Source organism: Hylobates moloch, unplaced genomic scaffold, assembly GCF_009828535.3.
Source record: "Hylobates moloch isolate HMO894 unplaced genomic scaffold, HMol_V3 SCAFFOLD_9, whole genome shotgun sequence".
Lineage (NCBI taxonomy): Eukaryota > Metazoa > Chordata > Mammalia > Primates > Hylobatidae > Hylobates > Hylobates moloch.
The window spans coordinates 37,357,868-37,382,882 of NW_026652284.1; the positions used below are offsets into that span (position 1 = coordinate 37,357,868).

At 40.3% G+C, this 25,015-nt stretch overlaps 1 protein-coding gene and 2 pseudogenes across 4 annotated transcripts in view; 1 reads left to right on the forward strand and 2 right to left on the reverse strand.

The window, feature by feature from the left end:
• NKAIN3 (sodium/potassium transporting ATPase interacting 3) overlaps positions 1-25,015 on the reverse strand; it is a 706,346-nt gene that overhangs the window by 118,462 nt on the left and 562,869 nt on the right. The gene's annotated exons all lie outside the window — the stretch shown is intronic.
• Positions 3,725-5,013, reverse strand: LOC116813737 (SRSF protein kinase 2-like; annotated as a pseudogene).
• On the forward strand, positions 18,947-20,728 carry LOC116813738 (X-ray repair cross-complementing protein 6-like; annotated as a pseudogene).

Consider the following 25,015-nt stretch of genomic DNA (forward strand, 5'->3'; position numbering starts at 1 on the left):
GCGGTTATCAGGCCCATTCCTATCAATAGAGTCTGCTGCCAGAAGAAAACTACAGGGGCAAGGAGAAAAGATCTAATCCTTTTTTTTTTTTTCCTTCTGTCCTCTGTCTCTGCTGTGAGCAACAGTGAAGAAGGCCTGAATGCTAATTCAGAAGTCTTCATCCTGCTGTAGATCCATCACTTGCAGTCTATCAGCAGGTTGTCGAAACACTACATGTGATGTTCTCATAAGGCAGGGCCTCCGATGACAGCCCTTCCAGTCAACACTCATGCCAGTATTTAGAAACTGAGCTTATCAGGGTTCATAAACGTTGAATGCATGCAATTTTCCCTCACTAAGTTTTTCAGGATATAAGAATTGAGTAACGGTGTTCGAAAGTAAGCATTCGCATGCATGATAATGCTGGCATTATCACAACAGGGTCCCAAAGCACAGGGCCGACTATTCAGTACACTGGCTGACTCAAAGTTACAGCACCACGGGTATCATCATTATTTTAGTCTGAAGCTGAACCAGGTCGAAGGTTAATCCAAGCAAAAATTCTCCTTTGTCTAAAACTTCTTGCTACTTCAAGTATAAATTGTTTCTGCCTGAATTATTCAGATAAATGCCTCCTTGGTCCATTTTCTTTTGCTAGCATAGTCTTAGTTTATAATAGAAGCAAATACCAGGTCACAAGGAAAAAAAAAATGGAAATGAACTAAGAATAAAGAAGAAGCCATGAAAAGGAAAAGAAATGCTCTATACCATCAGTATGATGAAATGATTTTTGCTTTCATTAAAGTTTAAAGTTCTTATGCCTCACCATAGAGGGTTATTTAAAGCAGTTGTAAAGCTCAAGTGTTCATAATTTGACTTTTTATTCTGGTGAGAACATCTGCTTCCTTTTCTAACAGTCATACTTCTCTTTCTTTTCCTTTAAAGATGTTTTTCAAACTCCAAACACCCTGGTCTCTTAATGCATTCTAGTCAGATCCAGTACCTTCTTTGCAAAATGACATGGGAATCTCGAACAAGGTTTCCTGTCAGTTTAATGATTCAGTTGTTGATTTGCTGATACGTTTTAAAGCCATTTATGCTTACACAGCTGCATGTACTACATTGCTCTGTGCATGTATTTGTGAATATATGTATACATTTTCAGTGTAAATATACTCATACACATAAAACCAAGGGATCTATTTCATTTTTGAACATGGTTTGATTGAAGAGAAGCTTTTTATTCTTTGTTTTTAGACTGCCAGTGAAGGGTAGTTATGAAAAATATGTCAAATGCTGCTTTAAATGTCTCAGTTAAACGCTAGGCTATTGTATTCATCATCATCAGCTAATGTTTCTGCTATTGAGCAGTGCATTTTAGTATGAAATTTATTGTGGAACCTCACTATTCCCATCCTCTCAGTTGACTGTGTGGTCACAGCCTTGCTGAGAAGAGAGCAGTCACGGATTAGTGGAGGCTTTTGGTTCCTCTTGCATAAGTCTTTTGAGCTATGACAGACATTGGTCAATCAATTCTCAGTTCTCTCCTCCTATCTCCTATTTTCTTTTGCTGGACTTTCTGGTGTGTCTTTTCTTGGTTTCATTCTTGGTACATTTATGAGTAAAAATAATAATTACGGTGAATATCATGTATTGATTATACACTGTGCTGGGAACTATATTGAGGGCTTTATACATGATCTCATTCAGTCCTTAAAACAATCTTATGAAGAAGTTACTACCATTTTCAATTCGTAAAGAAGAAATTGAGACATGAGAAGACTAATGAAATTGCCTGATATGACATGATGTAACAGTGAAATGTCAGAATTCTAACCCAGATGTGTATGACTCTAAAGATCATGTTTTTAATCATCCGGGTGTTCTGACTGCTTCTTGAATACAAAAAATAGAGACCCTATGGTTACTCTCTCTTTACCCTTTTCTTTTTTTTTTTTTTTTTAATCCGGAAACAAAGCAAAACAAAACAGTTTAATTTTTTTTTTTTTTTTTTTTTTTAAGACAGAGTCTCGCTCTGTCGCCCAGGCTGGAGTGCAATGGCGTGATCTCGGCTCACTGCAAGCTCCGCCTCCCGAGTTCACGCCAGTCTCCTGCCTCAGCCTCCAGAGTAACTGGGACCACAGGCGCCCGCCACCACACCCGGCTAATTTTTTGTATTTTTAGTAGAGACGGGGTTTCACCGTGTTAGTCAGGATGGTCTTGATCTCCTGACCTCGTGATCCACCCACCTCGGCCTCCCAAAGTGCTGGGATTACAGGCGTGAGCCACTGCGCCTGACCAATATTTTAATTTTTAAGACAACCGCAAACACTTCAAACAATGGAGTATTGTTACAACACTTGTTAGCTTTTCACAATCTAGTTATTGCAAAGGCATATGGATAAATGTTAATGGACAAAGTAAAAAACGAGGCACCTTAATTAATGTAAAATTTAAAATAAAAAGACATTCAATCCACCGACTTCTAAAACAGACTAAATATACCTCTATATGTTACATTCTAAAATTGTATTGCCAACTGTGGTTTGTGTCTTGGATTCTACAATTAATTTTAAGGAAATGCGTAAACAAAACTGTGTGCAACCTGCAAAGGGAAAATCATTTTCTCAACTTCATTTCATGGAAAGACAATAAAAAAGCTGCTCAAATTTGTTGTAGCCACAAATAAAGCTATCTATGGAATGAATATGATCACTGTTACCTTTGAGCTGTGAGGAATATTCTGCCCACTGCACTGCAAATTGTATATACCATACCTTGTGTTCTAGACAAGCGTGATTATGCTTTTCCAAAACTATATGTATTTTTTCATTCCACACAATGAACACATTTCTCTTTTCGAATTTAATCTTTGTGGAGCTTAACTTACAGTGCCCAGAGGAGGAATTATGACATGGTACTAAGCCTTTACATTTTTCAAGTAAAATCGCTCTTTTTCTTTAAAAATACTTTTAAAAATATGCAAAAATACAAATGGGACTGCTAAATTATTATGCATATTTTAGAATGAGAAGCATATCTTTTCTTCCTTTAAAGTGCCATATAGAGAATGATATCTTACAACCCAGAGCCACTTTAAAAAAAATCTAATGTGAAAGGACTGTTATGGAATGAAAAGCTTGCACAACTCCTTGGAGCAGTTAAAGTTGGCTACATGCAACATACGCTACACAGAACTCAAGACTTGGTAGCTTTTCTGAAATTTGAGACCCCCTCCCATGTTTAATGGAAAGTAACATTTACAGGGTGCATTTACATACACTATAATACAGGAATGATGTCCCTTTGCCAGAAGATAACATTGCACATTTCCTTGCTATTTCTTGGTTCCAACTTGATAATTTCTTAAGGTTGTAAATTATATAGTACTCAGCTAAAATATATTTTTCATAAATAGTCACAAACCCTGCCAAAACACAAAGGGGAAAGTATTTCTCATTTAAAAAATGACATTTGAATGTCACAAGAAACAATGCTTAGAGACACGTTATTGTTTCCAGAAGAAAACGGTCAGCAAACCACTAAGGTGAAGACAAAAGACTACCCTTCCCCAGGATCAGAGTGCACAAAAAGCAAAATGTCAAACAACAGTACTTCAAAGCAAAATAAAGGTCTGAGGATGAAGACAGCTCACTTATAATCCTGTTAAAGAATGAGAGTCACTGTTTAGGTCCAACACACTGGGAACACTTGCTAGCTCAGAATGCAATTTTGGTAGAATTTGCTAAGAATTCAACCAAGGATGCCGAAGGCATTCGCCAGCTGAGGCTCGTTTTCTTCTGGAACCATTTCTAACATAGGGATCAGGAAATCTGTAAACTGTGCAGCATCTTCATGGGGCCAGCCGTACTTCTCCACAAGTACATCAAAAGGGCACCAGGGTTTCAGCCTGGTAATGTTGCAGTTCTCCTTTTCTGGTGAAAAACTCCTCGAAATATTTCCCCAACATAGCGTATTTTTTTCCGGAAGAAAACGGTCAGTAAACAGGACTTTCCCCAGCAGTTCAATGATCAATACTATGTGATCTTCGTCTCTGCAATAGTCTTCCTCAGAATGTGGTTCAAACAAATAATCACCCGTTGCCAGCTCAAATGCCATACACGCTGTGCTCCAGATGTCTGCAGGGGTGCTGTATCCCGCTCCTATTAAAACCTCTATGGAACGGTACTGACGCATCTGGATGTCTTCCGTGAAGTGTTTATGCGCCCAACAAGCATTTCCCAGGTCAGCAATTTCTACTCTAATTTTATCTGCATTCCGTGTATCCAGGGGATTCACCAACGAGTCAGCCTCCCGGGTTTTTCCTTTTGGCAAGTCCCCAGTACTGGAGGCTGAAACCGTCCTGCTTCTGTCAGTAAGTGGTGATCCCTCAGAAAGCACAGAACCGCAGGCCACGGGTTCTAAGGATCCAGAGAACAACGCGGTGGAAAACTCTGGAAACTGTGACTCGGGAATTTTATGCCATACCTTTGGCAATTCACTATTGAATTGTTCATAGGAGCTGTTATATGTGTAATCACTTTCTGTATTCGGCTCATCAAGATTATATTCCTCAGGATTTGGGCGGTCTTCTTCATTATCCTCTTCATCGTCCAGTTGCTGCTCCAGTAAGAATGGGCCATTTTCAAGACGGCCATTGGTTTTAGGTGATTCTATCCATGTAGGGTCTATGTTCGCAAGTTCCTGATCTACATCATCTTCTTTTTCAGTGTTTTCTTTCTCAGGGTCTTCTTTCTCTTCCTGGTCCTCAGCTTCACCATTGTCCTTTGAGGTCTCTGCCTCCGCCGCCTCCTCTAATCCTGTTGTTTTTAGTTTCACTTCTGCGCAGTATTCGCCATCCGCCAGAGCGGGACGGCGGCGGCGCAGGCGCAGTTCCCACCTCCTCACAGCCGGTTGAGCAAGTGAAAGCCGCAGCCTGGCTGGTTTCCGCGCCCGCGTCGCGGTCACCTCCGCGAAGCCCCTATAGCCCCGCTTCCGCCGCGTCGGAATGAGCTCCAGGAAAGTGCTGCCCATTCAGGCCCAAAAGCGGAGGACGAAAAGAGAGAAACACCCTACAAAGCTGGAGCCTCAATAGAAAGCTCCTTTAGTTCCTCTTCCTCCACCGCCACCACCACCACAGCCACCTTTGGCAGACCCCACACCACCAGAGCCAAAGGAGGAGATCCTGGATCAGATGATGAGGAGCAAGAGGACCCTGCGGACTACTGCAAAGGTGGCTATCATCCAGTGAAAATTGCAGACCTCTTCAATGGCCGGTATCATGTTATTAGAAAGCTTGGATGGGGGCACTTCTCTTTTTATTTTATTTTATTTTATTTTATTATTTTATAATTATACTTTAGGTTTTAGGGTACATGTGCACAATGTGCAGGTTTGTTACATATGTATCCATGTGCCATGTTGGTTTGCTGCACCCATTAACTCCTCCTAATGCTGTCCCTCCCCCCACCCCTCACCCCACAACAGTCCCCAGAGTGTGATGTTCCCCTTCCTGTGTCAATGAGTTCTCATTGTTCAATTCCCACCTATGAGTGAGAACATGCGGTGTTTGGTTTTTTGTCCTTGCAATAGTTTACTGAGAATGATGTTTTCCAGTTTTCATCCATGTCCCTACAAAGGACATGAACTCATCATTTTTTATGACTGCGTGGTATTCTATGGTGTGTATATGTGCCACATTTTCTTAATCCAGTCTATCGTTGTTGGACATTTGGGTTGGTTCCAAGTCTTTGCTATTGTGAATAGTGCCGCAATAAACATACGTGTGCATGTGTCTTTATAGCAGCATGATTTATAGTCCTTTGGGTATATACCCAGTGATGGGATGGCTGGGTCAAATGGTATTTCTAGTTCTAGATCCCTGAGGAATCGCCACACTGACTTCTACAATGGTTGAACTAGTTTACAGTCCCACCAGCAGTGTAAAAGTGTTCCTATTTCTCCACATCCTCTCCAGCACCTGTTGTTTCCTGACTTTTTAATGATGGCCATTCTAACTGGTGTGAGATGGTATCTCATTGTGGTTTTGATTTGCATTTCTCTGATGGCCAGTGATGATGAGCATTTTTTCATGTGTTTTTTGGCTGCATAAATGTCTTTCTTTGGAGAAGTGTCTGTTCATGTCCTTTGCCCACTTTTTGATGGGGTTGTTTGTTTTTTTCTTGTAAATTTGTTTGAGTTCATTGTAGATTCTGGATATTAGCCCTTTGTCAGATGAGTAGGTTGCAAAAATTTTGTCCCATTCTGTAGGTTGCCTGTTCACTCTGATGGTAGTTTCTTTTGCTGTGCAGAAGCTCTTGAGTTTAATTAGATCCCATTGGTCAATTTTGGCTTTTGTTGCCATTGCTTTTGGTGTTTTAGACATGAAGTCCTTGCCCACGCCTATGTCCTGAATGGTATTGCCTAGGCTTTCTTCTAGGGTTTTTATGGTTTTATGTCTAACATGTAAGTCTGTAATCCATCTTGAATTAATTTTTGTATAAGGTGTAACGAAGGGATCCAGTTTCAGCTTTCTACATATGGCTAGCCAGTTTTCCCAGCACCATTTATTAAATAGGGAATCCTTTCCTTGCTTGTTTTTGTCAGGTTTGTCAAAGATCAGATAGTTGTAGGTATGTGGCATTATTTCTGAGGGCTCTGTTCTGTTCCATTGATCTATGTCTCTGTTGTGGTACCAGTACCATGCTGTTTTGGTTACTGTAGCCTTGTAGTATAGTTTGAAGTCAGGTAGCATGATGCCTCCAGCTTTGTTCTTTTGGCTTAGGATTGACTTGGCGATGCAGGCTCTTTTTTGGTTCCATATGAACTTTAAAGTAGTTTTTTCCAATTCTGTGAAGAAAGTCATTGGTAGCCTGATGGGGATGGCAAAAACCACATGATTATCTCAATAGATGCAGAAAAGGCCTTTGACAAAATTCAACAACCCTTCATGCTAAAAACTCTCAATAAATTAGGTATTGATGGGACATATCTCAAAATAATAAGAGCTAGCTATGACAAACCCACAGCCAATATCATACTGAATGGGCAAAAACTGGAGGCATTCCCTTTGAAAACTGGCACAAGACAGGGATGCCCTCTCTCACCACTCCTATTCAACATAGTGCTGGAAGTTCTGGCCAGGGCAATCAGGCAGGAGAAGGAAATAAAGGGTATTCAATTAGGAAAAGAGGAAGCCAAATCGTCCCTGTTTGCAGATGACATGATTGTATATCTAGAAAACCCCATTGTCTCAGCCCAAAATCTCCTTAAGCTGATTAACAACTTCAGCAAAGTCTCAGGATACAAAATCAATGTACAAAAATCACAAGCATTCTTGTACACCAATCACAAACAGAGAGCCAAATCATGAGTGAACTCCCATTCACAATTGCTTCAAAGAGAATAAAATACCTAGGAATCAAACTTACAAGGGATATGTAGGACCTCTTCAAGGAGAACTACAAACCACTGCTCAATGAAATAAAAGAGAATACAAACAAATGGAAGAACATTCCATACTCATGGGTTGGAAGAGTCAATATCGTGAAAATGGCCATACTGCCCAAGGTAATTTATAGGGGGCACTTCTCTACTATCTGGCTGTGCTGGGATATGTAGGGGAAAAGATTTGTTGCAACAAAAGTTGTAAAAAGTGCTCAGCATGATACAGACACACCCTTGGATGAAATAAAATTGTTCAAATGTGTTCGAGAAAATGATCCCAGTGACCCAAACAAAGAAATGGTGATCCAGCTCATTGACTACTTCAAGATTTCAGGCATGAATGGGATACATGTCTGCATGGTCTTCGGAGTACTTGGCCACCATCTCCTCAACTGGAACATCAAGTCCAAGTATCAAGGCCTCCCAGTACGTTGTGTGAAGAGAATCATTCAACAGTTCCTTCAAGGGTTAGAATATCACACACTAAGACCAAGATTACTCATATTGACATAAAGCCACAAAACATCTTGATGTGTGTGGATGATGCATATGTGAGAACAACGGCAGCTGAGATCACTGAGTGGCAGAAAGCAGGTATTCCTCCTCCTTCAGGGTCTGCAGTGAGTACGGCTCCACAGCAGAAACCTATAGGAAAAATTCTAAAAACAAAAAGAAAAAACTGAAAAATAAACAGAAGAGGCAGGCTGAGTTATTGGAAAAACGCCCGCAGGAGGTAGAAGAATTGGAGCAAGAAGCCGAAAGGAAAATAATAGAAGAAAGCATCACCTCACCTGTACCTTCCAATGAGAAGGGTGGCGAATACCCTTTTCTTAACTTAAGAGATATATGATACAGAGGATCAAAGCATCTAGAGTCTCCATAGCGTTTATACACATAAATATGCACGTGCATACCCAGGCACATCCTTGCATGTACACGTGTGGTTACATACCAATATATGTATGCATACACATGCACACACGTATGCATACACATGCACACACATATATGCATACACACACAGACACTTAAAACTGTGTCTTATCACTCCTGCACTGTGGAAAAATAAACCATTTTTAAGCTTCTTTTAGAGTTTTTGTAAAAAACAAAAACTAATGCCATTTTTCCTAATCTGAGCCCCCAAAGCTACACTTATATTACCTAACTTCTCTGTGGAATATTCTTATCTTTTTCGTTGTCTGTTTTATTTCCTGAGTCTTCATTCTTTCCATTTCTTCAGGTCACTGACTTGTATCCCATCTCTCCTAAAAGCTATAAATCATTCAATGTTATTTTCTTCAATTCCAAAGCAATTTTCAGTGATCTTTAAAAACTCTTGAATCTATTTTATTTAGAACTAAAATTTTTAAAATGATTTTCAGCACCCTTTTCATGAAGGAAGGAAAACTCAGGTATTATAATAAATGTTAATTATTTCCTTTTTTTGTCCCTGAAAACGATTTGAATTATTTTTAATTGCACTCTTTATTTTAGTTTTTAAATATACTATGCTCTTTTCAAGAAGCCAGTTTCTTTAATCTTTTTAATTTTAAATATAAGTGCACATTAGTTTTCCCTTTGTTTTACCTACAAAGAATCATGATTTTCTATGTGATATTGAAAATGTCATTGTTATGATTCCATTCATTGATTCCATATTATATTTTCTTTTTTTTTTAAATTACTACTTTCTTTCTAGAACTGACTGCTTTGACAGTGCTATCTATGTGAAATATTTCTTCTTCTGTTTAACTATGTTAACATGATGAATCGGATCTGCCATGTAAATGAGAAGCCAAGTAATATTTTTACTGCTTTAAAATACAGAGGGACAGCTGTCTAGTTTTTATATTGCATTATATTATATTATATTATATTATATTATATATTATATTATATTATATTATTTTATATTGTATTTATATTATATTATATTATATGTTGTTTTTATAATTGAATTTCTGGTGGCAAACTCACTTTTTGGCAATCAGTCTCAATAGCCAAACTGAACCTCAGATGAAACAGATTGTTGTGAATAAAATATGGTGAAAGTAGAAATTTAGTTAGGACAAGTACAGCTTTATAAAGCAAGAAAACAATTGGACCCCTAAATGCACCTTATGGGTATCAAGAGAGTCAATTTGTTTCACATGTGACACTAAAGAACAAATGAAGAAAGCGCCTATGTCAGCTCCTTCATACACATCAAGATGAATCTGCCTTCTTTATGCACTGATTCATTTCAAGTTATTTTAGAATGTGAAGATTAGGCTGCTGATTCAAACCTGTTCATGGTTTAATTCTAAAATTATTCATACTACAAAACATTAATTAAAGCCAAACTACTAATAAAAATAGCACTCTAGTTTATTCGCAACAAATATGCTAATATCTTAATATAATCAGAAATTACAAAATAGCATTACAGTTATATTATTTGGAAAGAATGAATATGCCATTTCTTTTACAAGGCAGTTACTAAGTTGACTCCATTCAAATAATGCAGTGAGTTCCCACAATATTCTGAAAATGATACAGCCTGAAAAATTGAACTTCTTGTGGAATCATGACCAAAAAGAAATGCCCCGTTCTGTAATCTTACTGTTGGTTCACCTAGGCAGATGCACTTTTGGGTGGAGTAGAAGAGCAAATAATTTGAGTTAATTGTGAGGCAAGAACTGGCATTCCAGCAGATGCATTGTGAAAATGGAGCTTTGACAAAGTCAACAAGATATGGTGGGGTGTGGCCTGGCATGGCTCCCAGGAAGACTAAGGAGAGAGGTACATTCTGCATTGTCAGGAGCAGAGTGCAAAGGCTAAGCAAGGAAGAGACAGGGATATTAGCCTTGGTCCAGAAAAGGAGGGAAGATCAAGATGCAAGCAGGCAGAAGCCCAAGGTACATACCCCAGATAGCTTTGAGGAGAGTAGCTCAGAACAAGATCTGAAGCAATTTTCTCTTTTCAGAGGCAGACCAGAAATGAACCTAACAATTTTTGAAACCTCGCAAAAGTTCGATGAAGTTGTTCTCTTACCAGCTTTGTAACCAGCTAGTCAAATGTTGTGTACAAAGCAGAGAACCAAATCTAGCTTCCACTCCGAGGACTTTTCTACAGTTTACTGTTAGTTACTTTGCATCTCTAAGATGGGTTTGGTTCCTGGCCTTAGAATGGTGTGGGGAACAGAGGGCAGCAGGTGCTGAAAAGCAGTAAGGATGGAAATGACGATTAATATGGAAAGGGACATCTGAAGGTGGGGGCTGAGAGTGCTTGAAGAAGCTGATCTGACTTTTTCTCTGATGATGGCGTAAATTAAAGATATGGCTTCAAGTACCATCAGTTCTGCTAGAATGCTTGCTTTGAAATGTGAATTTGTCCCCATATGATTGATATATTAGGAAACAACCTGAACATAACAACTGGGGAAGTATTAGGGAACATATTCCATAAAATTTCACACAACTTTTCTTCTACTTCACAGTAACTCAGGCTGCAACCTTCTGTTGTGAATTTCCACAAGTAAACTGCAGATCCTTTTCAAAGCAAAATACCCCATTTATTTTAGTATATATGTACTTCACAACCATCTAATATGTATAAATATTCTATATCACTTTAATAGACCTCTATTTTTAAATATATTACCGATGGAGTATTTGAGTGTTTTTCCCCTGACCCATTTTTCCCATAAGTCTTGTGGCTTTTATTGCATTATTTCTTAGGAACACATATGTCTCATTAAAGCAGAACTTATGGGACATCCAGTTTGTCTGCTAATATGATTGGGATGGATTGCAAAGCGTTTGGAAAGGTATTTGTGATTGTATTCTGGGATTCTGGTAGAAGAATCCTTCTGGTCTATCCTCAATGGCATTAGTATAGATTTCTCAGTAGTCACAAAGTAAGGATACTTCCCCAGTGCTTTCATGAAGAAATTGATAGAGACCAATGTGCCTGAAGAGCAATACAGACACAGGATGTGACTGTGAAGGAGAGGGACATTGGGAGTGTGGGGGCCTCCCTGATAGTGGGTGCTCTTCTGGGGCTAACAGGTGTTCCCTACCTGCTTCTTGCTGCTCCAAGGTGAACAATATACTTTGCAGTCTTGCCAGAGTTTCAACATGGACAAATTCTGTTTATGTAGCAGGCAATTGAATAGCTGAGTTCTTCAGGAATTAAAATGCAGGGAGTGTGGAATTGACTTTCTGGCTTTGTGATTGGGAAGGTACTGGATCTGGCAGCATGAGGAAAGAAGAGGACCAGTAAATAAACCTGTTTTTGGCTGACCTGTGTATCTCATTGAGGTTCTCCTGGTCTGTGCTAATGGCCCACGGGAGGTTTGGCTCCCCCCAGGAAGTGACACCAACACTTTATGAGTTGATGGTGAGGGTTTGATGGATAAAACCTTTTTCTCTCCAGTAATACAGTCAGATTCCACAGAGATGATCCTCAGAGAGCATTCCCTTACAACTCCCACCTCCCACCTCGCCCCACCTGGGGCCCTCACAGCCTTCCTGTGCTTTCTTAAAGGAGCTGCCCTCTTTAGTTTAATTACCAGAGTGAACAGACAACCTACAGAATGGGAGAAAATTTTTGCAATCTACTCATCTGACAAAGGGCTAATATCCAGAATCTAGAAAGAACTCAAACAAATTTACAAGAAAAAGACAAACAACCCCATCAAAAAGTGGGTGAAGGATATGAACAGACACTTCTCAAAAGAAGACATTTATGCAGTCAACAGACATATGAAAAAATGCTCATCATCACTGGCCATCAGAGAAATGCAAATCAAAACCATAATGAGATACTATCTCACACCAGTTAGAATGGCCATCATTAAAAAGTCAGGAAACAACAGGTGCTGGAGAGGATGTGGAGAAATAGGAACACTTTTACACTGCTGGTGGGACTGTAAACTAGTTCAACCATTGTGGAAGACAGTGAGGTGATTCCTCAAGGATCTAGAACTAGAAATACCATTTTACCCAGCAATTCCATTACTGAGTATATACCCAAAGGATTATAAATCATGCTGCTATAAAGACACATGCACACGTATGTTTATTGTGGCACTATTCACAATAGCAAAGACTTGGAACCAACCTAGATGTCCATCAATGATAGACTGGATTAAGAAAATGTGGCACATATACACCATGGAATACTATGTAGCCATAAAAAATGATGAGTTCATGTCCTTTGTAGGGACATGGATGAAGCTGGAAACCATCATTCTCAGCAAACTATCGTAAGGACAAAAAACCAAACACCACATGCTGTCACTCATAGGTGGGAACTGAACAATGAGAACACTTGGACACAGGAAGGAGAACATCACACGGGAGGGATAGCATTAGGAGATATACCTAATGTAAATGACGAGTTATTGGGTGCAGCACACCAACATGGCACACGTATACATATGTAACAAACCTGCACGTTGTGCACATGTACCCTAGAACTTAAAGTATAATAAAAAAAATTAATTAAATAAAAGGAGCTGCCCTCTGCAGTGCAATAAGTCACAAGACTGGTTCCTTAATACTGAAGTAAATATTAAATTGGTAAATGCAAGACTTAGCTCATATTAGACCTCTGACAACTGCTAAAATATTTTATTGTTGCATATCAGTTTTATTGGAGAGGTGATTTTAAAAACTATGTTTTATGCAGCTCAGAGCATTTTAGAGAAATGTCAAGAGAGAAAAAGGGGGATGAATGAAAGAGAGAGAAAGGGTTTTTGGTCTCCCATCTAATTTTAAGGGAAACAGCTTCACTTTTATGTTTTATAATTGAGATTTGTTCTGGGTTGAAGTGTGTTCCCCTAGAAATATTGAAGTCCGAACCTTTGGTGCTTATGAAAAGGGTCTTTGTAGAACATCCAGTTAAAGTGAGGTCATTAGGGAGGATTCCAATCCAATATGTCTAGAGTCCTTAGAAAAAGGAGCAATTTGAGCACAGAGACAGACATACACACATACAGAGTACACCATGGAATCTACAAGACAGAGATATGATGATGATTTCACAAATCAAGAAAAGCCAAAGATTGCTGGTAAACCACAGAAACTAGGAGAAAGCCATGATACAAATTCTGCCTCACAGACCTCCAGAGGAATTAATCCTCCAACACCTTGATCTCAGACTTCTGGCCTCCAGAACTGTGAGACAATACATTTCTGTTGTTTAGGCCACCTAAGTTCTAGTACTTTGTTATGGTGGCCCTGGAAAACAAAAACAACAACAGCTAACGGATTCTTGGTGAAATTTCATTTGAAAGACAAAGCAAAAAGAGTTCTCAGATTAAAAACATATGAAAAGTATAGAATTAGGTACAGGTGGGTGAGATGGAGAACTGGGGTTGTTTCCAATGTGGAACTCTGTTTGTTCAAAGGACACAGATGGACCTCTGTGTCCCAAGATGCTGCCAAGGTAAAGTCAAACACATGCTTTCTGACATGGGTCTCAGGTTGATGTCTTCATGGTGGGGCTGGCACTGCATAGTTTTTGATGAGTTAAGAGAGCAAGAATAACAATATCACCCAACATTATGATTATATAATAGCCAGATGGAATCATGATCAGAAAAGTCTGAGCAGCTCTAATATGTACTTAATGTGGCCATAATAAAAAGATATCTTATAACTTTTCATGATTCTGGCTAGTTATGTGTTTTCAGGAATGCTCGTTTGGTGTAAACTATAGTTCACCTGTGCTAATACTGAAATCCTGGATTCCATGGGAAGGTATTGGTTTTAGATAATGATTTTATTTAACACCTGGTGCTCGTTGCACAGATGTGCATCCTTGCTTCTCCTCTTGACAAGGAGGAAAGACAATAGATGGGCAGATGGAGCCCTTCCGTAGATTTCTTTCATTAAATTCTCCATGGGATGACATCTTTGACTGATCATGAATACATGTACCTGGCAGAAGATCAATAGCTCAGGCAGCAGGCTAGAGAGACAGGTGGGCTTTGGGCTGAAAAAGTCTAAATATTTCAAAGTCCTGGGATTTCTGTGTTAAGAACAGTACATTTTGTTTTCTTTTGTACTCCAGTGTTTTCCTACCTGAGGGAGGCTGCTGGAAGTGATGATAAAAGCACCAGGGCTAGCCTTGGCTTTCAGTGATTTCAAGTGATGCCAAGAAAGTCCCTGAGTTCCCAGAATCACAAGGTTGTGAGGGACTAGGTAGTATGCAGAACATATATCCCTGGTGACATTCAAAATTATTAGTGGGTCTGGAAGCTTTTGAGGCATTGATAAAAAATTGAGATTGTCTTTGTTTATTGTGTTCATGGTGTTTTCACCGAGCTCGAGGAGTTACTCAGTCATGACACTATGGTTTGTGTGTGTGACTAAGACCAGTTCTTGAATATTGGCCAGAGTGTCCTTATTGAACTAAAGTAGAACTTTGAGGATCCCCAGATAATGAGGTTTCCAATTCTGTCATATGTGCCTTGACAACCCTCCAACCCTCCAACATCCTTGATGTAACTATGGGAGACATCATCACTGATGGAGGCACACAATTTATGCTAAGCCCAGAAGAGGACTGGGAATTCTACAAACATCTAGCTAGGCAGCCACTACCAGTAGATTAGTTGTCAAGCATGTTAAGTCTATTTGCCTTGGCTGTCTTAGGCCTTGAGTAAGCATTTAGCATAAGGCCTTCTGCCTGTCCTGAAATGAGGCCAGATGGGTGGCTCAGTCCCAGAAGAGCTTCAATGTCCCCTTAGAGAAAAATTAGTCTGAGTAGAAATATCTAGATTTATTTCTGGGATATATGGTCTGGAGGCTGTCTTATCCTTGGTTATGAGCCATGTGCAAGAACACAAGTTGTCATGAACTACTGCTCCTAGTCACCGCTTGCAACCTAAGGTCAAGAAGCTGGCCTCAGACCAATCTGCATCAGATAGAAAAATTCATCTGACAGCAATGCATATGGACAAGTACCACCGACTATCTCCAATGCCTGTTCAAACTTCTCCAGGAACTTGTTTAGCAGGAAGAAGTGGGAGCAAGCTCTCTGCAGTGAATTATACTCTCTCTTCAAGGTCTGTGAGCTGGGCTAGTCTCTTAGAAGGAGCCTTAGGCCTAGTCCTTGATCACCTGTTAGTGTAAATTATCTGCAATGTTAAAACAGAAGCAAGGAAGAAAAAAGCAAACTGGCATCTATAGTGGCTGGAATTTTGTATGCACAATCTCATTAATCTTTTCAACAGCCCCTTGAGTGAGTGATATGATTTCATTTTACATGCAAGAAAGGTGATGGCTCAGAGGGATTGTGGACCCTGCCCAATGTCACAAGTAGGAAATGACAGAGGGGAGATTACATTTAGGTCTGCTCAGACGCTGCCCTTATTCCTTACAGCATCTGCTGCTACTATACCATGTGGCCTGCACTTGAAAATAAGCCACATCTTTCCTATCACATATTTTGCCTCTTCCAAATTTTAAATAGCTTCCCATTATTGTTTCAGGTTGCTACTCTACAGTCTGCATTTAAGCAGATTGATCAAGCACTATTGCCCACCTATCCAAGCTTAAAGGGTGCCATTAGTAATAATTCTGACATTTCTGAGGTCATTCCTTCTCCTCCCCTCAACATAGAGACACAGTCTGGCTCCACAATTCAAAATGAAAAAGCAAAATGGCAACAAATGTCAAGTGCAACAGTGATTCTTACAGACAAAACACTAAGAGAGCAAAGCTATTAAAAATTTCATTCTCCTTTGCCCTTCCATTTACTGGGCTATATCTTCTTTATGCTACTGAAATCAGCAACATTGGAAGCAATATCTATGACCACTACCCAGGACACAGACACTATCCTGTACGTGAGAATCTAGTAGAGTGAGACCCACAAATAGCTTACTTAGTACTGGGGGTTGGTAGCAAAAAGTGAGTAAATCTTGTAGGGTTTACTATAAAGATTGTAGGGAACTATAGCAACATAAGAGCTCATTATCTTTGAAGCAATTTAAGCACACACACGCTCACGCACACACACACAAGTATATGTATATATTTATTTGGTTTTGGTTAAAATGTTATTTATTTAATTTTGTTAAATGTAACTAGGCTACTTCCATGAAGTTTTTTTTTTTTTAGTTGAAGTAAGAGTATAGAAAAAGTTAACTGGGTTACTAAGAATAGATAGGATGGCTGGTGCAGGAGCCCAGGCAAGATGATGACAGCTTGGCCTAAGGTTGTGGTGGTCAAAGTAGAATAAAGTAGATACCTCTGGGTTACTTAGGAGATTAACAACTGATAAGGATTGGTTATGAACTGGGGTGAGTGGATACAGCAACTTCAACGGAATTATCCAGGTACCCACATTGGGATTGATCAGGGAAACAACCCAACTCATGGAGAAGGAAGAAAAGCAGGGTAGGGCGATGGCCCACCTGGGTGTGACACAGGGCCAAGGGAACCCCCATATCCAGTCAAAGGAAGCAGTGAGTGATTGTGCAACCCTGGGAAACCACGCTTCTCCCACAGATCTTTGCAACCTGCGGATCAGGAGATCCCCTCAGGAGCCCACACCACCAGGGCCTTGGGTCCGACACACAGAGCTGTGTGGAGTCTTGGCAGAGAAGCTGCTCAGGCATGCACCGAGACCCAGGAGCTTTACATACTCCAGTCCTGGGATCCCCAACAAAGGTGTCTGCAGCCCAGGCAATGCACGGTGTCCGTACATACCCCTAGGAAGAGGGCTGAACCCAAGAGCCAAGCAGCATTGGTCTGTGGGTCCCACTTCCATGACACCTCACAAGACAAGACCCAGTAGCTTGGAATTCCAGCCAGCCTGCAGTGACAGGGTGCCTGCCTGAGAAGAAATGGGGCCCTGAGGGGAGGGGCAGGCTGCCCTCTCTGCTGTTTGGTTGACTCAGCTGTTCCAGCCTGTGGACTTTGAAGAGTCCAAATGGTCTGGATGAGGAAGAGTTTCCCCAGTGCAGCATAGCTGCTTTGCCAGAATGTGGCCAGATTGCTTCTGTAAGCTGGACCTCAAGCCATTCCCCCTCACTGGGTGAGACCTCCCAGCTGGGCCTCCAGCTACCTCAACCTGTACATACGGTATGAACAGAGTTCTGATCTCTCCCTGGGATGGAGTGCCCTGGGGGTGGGGCATGCCACTACCTTGGCTGTTCAAGCATCTTAGCCAGTCCAGCTTGTGGGCTTTGGGGTGCTCAATCTGATCGGAGGCTGAAGAGATCCCCAACACGCATGCTGCTCTATCAAAAAGCAGCCAGACTGCTTCTTTAAGCAGGTACTAGATCACATTTCTTCTGACTGGGTGAGACCTCCCAAACAAGGTCTTCAGGTACCTCTTACAACTGTGTTTGGCCTGGCAACAGGTCAGTACCCCCCGGGGTGGAGCTTCTAGAGGAAGGGGCAGGCTGCCATCTTTGCTATTTCACAGACTTCACTGGTGATACCTCCAGGTACAGGAAAAACCGAGGTAACTAAGGTCTGGAGCAGACCCCCAGCAAACCACAGCAGCCCTATGCAACAGCCATCAGACTGTTAAAAGAAAAACAACAACAACAAAAAGCACAGAAAACAACAACAACAATAAGAAAAAATCCCTGTGAGAACCCCATCCAAAGGTTAGCAACCTCAAAGATCAAAGGTAGATAAGCCCACAAAGATGAGAAAGAATCAACTCAAAAATGTCAAAAACTCAAAAAACCAGACGCCCCCTTTCTTCTAAATGACTACAGTGCTTCTGCAGCAAGGGCTTAAAACAGGGCTAAGGCTGAGATGCTGAAATGACAGAAGTAGGCTTCAGAATGTGGATAAAAATGAAGTTTGCTGAGCTAAAGGAGTATGTTTTAACCCAACAAAAAGAATCTAAAAATCATAATAAAACAATGCAGAAGCTGACAGCCAAAATAGCAAGTCTAGAGAGGAACATGATAGAACTGAAAAACACAATACAAGAACTTCACAGTGCAATCACAAGTATTAATAGGAGAATAGATCAAGTGGAGTAAAGAATTTCAGAGCTTGAAGACTGTCTTTCCGAAGTAAGACTGGCAGAAAAGAATAGATTAAAAAGAATGTAAAGGAATGAACAAAGCCTCCAAGAACTATGGGATTATGTAAAGAGACCAAATCTATGACTGATTGGAGTATGTGAAACAGATGGGAATGGAACCAATTTGGAAAACATACTTCAGGATATCATCCAGGAGAACTTCCTCAACCTGGCAACACAGGCCAACGTTCAAATTCAGGAAATGCAGAGAACTCCAGTAAGATACTCCATGAAAAGATTATCCCCAAGATACATAATCATCAGATCTCTAAGGTCGAAATGAAACAAAAAATGTTAAGTGCAGCCAAAGAGAAAGGCAAGGTCACCTACAAAGGGAAGCCCATGAGAATAACAGTGATCCTCTCAGAAGAAACTCTACAGCCAGAAGAGATTGGGGCCCTATATTCAACATTCTTAAAGGAAAGAATTTCTGGTCCAAGTTGGTCGCTTCCCTGCACCAAAGTGAGAAGTAGCCAACATGTAAAGGTGGGAGTTGTATTACAAAACTGAGGGCGATGAAGAAGCAAAGAAGAACAAGAAGAGAACCTTGAAGCAAGTGGAGACTATAAGTATTTAGGAAGAGATAGTTTGGCTTTTTTGGTTGATGCCTCCAGGGCTATGTTTGAATCTCAGAGTAAAGATGAATTGACTCCCTTTGACATGAACATCCAGTGTATCCAAAGTGTGTACATCAGTAAGATCTAAGCAGTGATTGAGATCTCTTGGCAGTGGTGCTCTATAGTGCAGAGAAAGACAAAGATTCAGTGAAATATTTACGTCTTACAGGAGTTGGATAAGCCAGGTGCAAAATGAATTCTAGAGCTTGACCAGTTTAAGGGGCAGCAGGAACAAAAATATTTTCAAGACCTGATGGGCCACAGATCTGATGACTCACTCAGTGAAGTGCTGTGTGTCTGTGCGAACCTCTTTAGTGATGTCCAGTTCATGATGAGTCATAACAAGATCATGCTGTTCAACAATGAAGACAACCCCCATGGCAATGACAGTGCCTAAGCCAGCTGGGCCAGGACCAAAGCCGGTGACCTCTGAGATACGGGTATCTTCCTTGACTTGATGCACCTGAAGAAACCTGGGGACTTTGACATATCCTTGTTCTATAGAGATATCACCAGCATAGCAGAGGATGAGGACCTCAGGGTTCACTTTGAGGAATCCAGCAAACTAGAAGTTTCACTCCAAGGAGACCAGGAAGCAAGCACTAAGCAGGTTAAAGCTGAAGCTCATCAAAGATATAGTGATCTCTGGGCATTTATAATCTGGTCCAGAAGGCTCTCAAACCTTCTCCAATAAAGCTCTATTGGGAAACAAATGAGCCAGTGAAAACCAAGACCCAGACATTTAATACAAATACAGGCAGTTTGCTTCTGCCTAGTGATACCAAGAGGTCTGAGATCTATGGGAGTCTCAGATTATAATGGAGAAAGGGGAAACAGAAGAGTTAAAACAGTTTGATGATCCAGGTTTGATGCTCATGGGTTTCAAGCCCTTGGTAATGCTGAAGAAGCACCATCACCTGAGGCCCTCCATGTTCATGTGCCCTGAGGAGTTGCTGGTGATTGGGAGCTCAACCCTGTTTAGTACTCTGCACATAAAGTGTCCGGACAAGGAGGTTGTAGCATCACGCAGATATACACCCCGCAGGAACATGTCTCTTTATTTTGTGGCTTTGGTGCCACAGAAAGAGGAGTTGGATGACCAGAAAATTCAGGTGACTCCTCTAGGATTCCAGCTTGTCTTTTTACCCTTTGCTGATGATAAAAGGAAGATGCCCTTTACTGAAAAAGTCATGGCAACTCTGGAGCAGGTGGACAAGATGAAGGCTATCTTTCAGAAGCTCCACTTCACATACAGAAGTGACAGCTTTGAGAACCCCGGGCTGCAGCAGCACTTCAGGAACCTGGAGGCCTTGGCCTTGGATTTCATGGAGACTGAACAAGCAGTGGACCTGACATTGCCCAAGGTTGAAGCAATGAATAAAAGACTGGACTCCCTGGTGGTTGAGTTTAAGGAGCTTGTTTACCCATCAGATTACAATCCTGAAGGGAAATTTACCAAGAGAAAACACAATAATGAAGATTTTGGAAGCAAAAGGCCCAAGATGAAGTATTCAGAAGAGGAGCTGAAGGCCAATATCAGCAAGGGCAAGCTGGGCAAGTTCACTGTGCCCATGCTGAAAGAGGCATATGGGCTGAAGAAGCAGGAGCTGCTGGACGTTCTCACTGAGCACTTCCAGGCCTGACCAGAGGCTGTGTATTCAGCGACCCTTCCACACTGTGGCCAGGCTGGCTGGCCTTGTTCCCAGTCAGTTAAAATGTATTTCTTCTGAGCTAGGAAGAGTCTGCCCAATAGAAGTTGAGGGATTTTACATTTTTGAGGCTTTCTGTTGCCATGGTGAAGGTGTAGCCCTCCTACTTTGCTGTTCCTTTATTGCCTAAATAAAGAGCCGTAAGTTTGTACTGAAAACGAACAAACAAAGAAAAAAGAAAAAAAGGAAAAGAATTTCCAGCCCAGAATTTCATATCCACCCAAGCTAAGCATTTTAAGTGAAGGAAAAATAAGATCCTTTTCTGACAGGCAAATGCTGAGGCAGGCAAATGCTGTCTCAACGAACTGCCTAATAATGTCAGTGGGATGTTAAATCTCTGCCTTACAGGAGCGTATGAGGAAGCACTAAATAAGGAAAGGAAAAATCGTTACCAGCCATTACAAAAACACAAGGAAGTGCACAGACTAGTGACACTATGAAGTAACCACATAGACTAGTCTGCAAAATAATCAGCTAGCATCATGATAACAGGATCAAATCCACATGTAACAATACTAACCTTAAATGTAAATGAGCTACATGCCCCAATTAAAAGACACAGAATGGCAAACTGGATAATCAAGATCCATCTGTATACTGTCTTCAAGAGAGCTATCTCACATGCAAAGACACACAGAGGCTCAAAGTGAAGGGATAGAGAAAAATTTACCAAGCAAATTGAGAACAGAAGAATGCAGGAGTTGCAATCCAAGTTTCTGATAAGATAGACTTTAAACTAACAACGATCAAAAGGACAAAAAAGGGCATTACATAATGCAAAGGTTTCAATTCAACAAGAAGTGCCAACTGTCTTAAATATACATGCACCCAATACAGGAGCACCCAGATTCATAAAGCAAGTTCTTAGAGACTTTAACAGAGATTTAGACTCCTACATAACAATAGTGAGAGACTTTAACACCTCACTGACAATATTAGGCAGATCATTAAGACAGAACATTAACAAAGATATTCAGGGCCTGAATTCAGCTCTGGATCAAGTTGACCTGATAGATAACTACGGAACTCTCCACCCCAAAACAACAGAATATATATTCTTCTCATCACAACATGGAACTTACTCTGAAATTGATCCCATAATCAGAAGTAAAACACTCCTCAGCAAATGCAAAAGAGCTGAAATCCTAACAAACCATTTCTTGGACCACAGCACAATCAAATTAGAACTCAAAATTAAGAAATTCACAGAAAGCCATACAACTACACTGAAACTGAACAACCTGCTCCTGGATGACTTTTGGGTAAATAATGAAATCATTGCAGAAATCAAGAAGTTCTTTGAAACCAATGAGAGCAAAGACACAATGTACCAGCATGTGTGGGATGCAGCTAAAGCAGTGTCAAGAGAGAAATTTACAGCACGAAATACCCACATCAAAAAGCTAGAAAGATCTTGAGTTAACAACCTAACATCACAGTTAAAAGGACCAGAGAATCAAGAGCACAAAAACCTGAAAGCTAGCAAAAATAACCAATATCAGAGCCGAATTGAAGGAGACAGAGACATGAAAAACCCTTCAAAAATCAACTAATCCAGGAGCTGCTTTTTCTAGAGAAAATTAATGAAATAGATAGACTGATAGCTAGACTAATAAAGAAAACATAGAGAAGATTCAAATAAACACAATTAGAAATGATAAGGGGGATATTACCACTGACCTCACAGACATACAAACAACCATCAGAGAATACTGTAAACACCTCTATGCACATAAATTAGAAAATTTAAAAGAAATGGATACAATCTAAATGGGCTAAATGCTCCAATTAAAAGACACAGACTGGCAAATTGGATAAACAGTCCAGACCCATCAGTGTGTTGTATTCAAAAAACCCATCTCGTGTGCAGAGACACACATAGGCTCAAAATAGAGGGATGGAGGAAGATCTACCAAGCAAATGGAAAACAAAAAAAAGGCAGGGGTTGCAATCCTAGTCTCAGATAAAACAGACTTTAAACCCACAATGATCAAAAGAGACAAAGAAGGCCATTACATAATGGTAAAAGGATCAATTCAACAAGAAGAGCTAACTATCCTAAATATATATGCACCCAATACAGGAGCACCCAGATTCATAAAGCAAGTCCTGAGTGACCTACAAAGAGACTTAGACTCCCATACAATAATAATGGGAGACTTTAACAGCCCACTGTCAACATTAGACAGATCAACGAGACAGAAGGTTAACAAGGATATCCAGGAATTGGACTCAGCTCTGCACCAAGCAGACCTAATAGACATCTACAGAACTCTCCACCTCAAATCAGCAGAATATACATTCCTCTCAGCACCACACTGCACTTTATTCCAAAATTGACCACCTAGTTGGAAGTAAAGCAGTCCTCAGCAAATGTAAAAGAACAGAAATTATAACAAACCGTCTCTCAGACCACAGTGCAATCAAACTAGAACTCATGAATAAGAAACTCACTCAAAACCGCTCAACTACATGGAAACTGAACAACCTGCTCCTGAATGACTAGTGGAGACATAACAAAATGAAGGCAGAAATAAAGACGTTCTTTGAAACCAACGAGAACAAAGACACAACATACCAGAATCTCTGGGACACATTCAAAGCAGTGTATAGAGGGAAATTTATAGCACTAAATGCCCACAAGAGAAAGCAGGAAAGATCTAAAATTGACACCCTAACATCACAATGAAAAGAACTAGAGAAGCAAGAGCAAACACATTCAAAAGCTAGGAGAAGGTAAGAAATAACTAAGATCAGAGCAGAGCTGAAGGAAATAGAGACAGAAAAAACCCTTCAAAAAATCAATGAATCCAGGAGCTGGTTTTTTGAAAAGATCAACAAAATTGATAGACTGCTAGCAAGACTAATAAAGAAGAAAAGACAGAAGAATCAAATAGATGCAATAAAAAACGATAAGGGATATCACCACCGATCCCACAGAAATACAAACTACCATCAGAGAATACGGTAAACACCTCTATGCAAATAAAATAGAAAATCTAGAAGAAATGGATAAATTCTTCGACACATACACCCTCCCAACACTAAACCAGGAAGAAGATGAATCTCTGAATAGACCAATAACAGGTTCTGAAATTGAGGCAATAATTAATAGCTTACCAACCAAAAAATATCCAGGACCAGATGGAATCATAGCCGAATTCTACCAGAGGTACAAGGAGGAGATGGTACCATTCCCTCTGAAACTATTCCAATCAATAGAAAAAGAGGGAATCCTCCTTAACTCATTTTATGAGGCCAGCATCATCCTTATACCAAAGCCTGGCAGAGACATAACAAAAAAAGAATTTTAGGCCAATATCCTTGATGAGCATCGATGCAAAAATCCTCAATAAAATACTGGCAAACCGAATTCAGCAGCACATCAAAAATCTTATCCACCATGATCAAGTGGGCTTCATCCCTGGGACGCAAGGCTGGTTCAACATATGCAAATCAATAAATGTAATCCAGCACATAAACAGAACCAAAGACAAAAACCACATGATTATCTCAATAGATGCAGAAAAGGCCTTTGACAAAATTCAACAACCCTTCATGCTAAAAACTCTCAATAAATTAGATATTGATGGGACGTATCTCAAAATAATAAGAGCTATTTATGACAAACCCACAGCCAATATCATACTGAATGGGCAAAAACTGGAAGCATTCCCTTTGAAAACTGGCACAAGACAGGGATGCCCTCTCTCACCACTCCTATTCAACATAGTGTTGGAAGTTCTGTCCAGGGCAAACAGGCAGGAGAAGGAAATAAAGGGTATTCAATTAGGAAAAGAGGAAGTCAAATTGTCCCTGTTTGCAGATGACATGATTGTATATCTAGAAAACCCCATCGTCTCAGCCCAAAATCTCCTTAAGCTAATAGGCAACTTCAGCAAAGTGTCAGGATACAAAATCAATGTGCAAAAATCACAAGCATTCTTATACAACAATAACAGACAAACAGCCAAATCATGAGTGAACTCCCATTCACAATTGCTTCAAAGAGAATAAAATACCTAGGAATCCAACTTACAAGGGATGTGAAGGACCTCTTCAAGGAGAACTACAAACCACTGCTCAATGAAATCAAAGAGGATACAAACAAATGGAAGAACATTCCATGCTTATGGGTAGGAAGAATCAATATCGTGAAAATGGCCATACTGCCCAAGGTAATTTATAGATTCAATGCCATCCCCATCAAGCTACCAATGA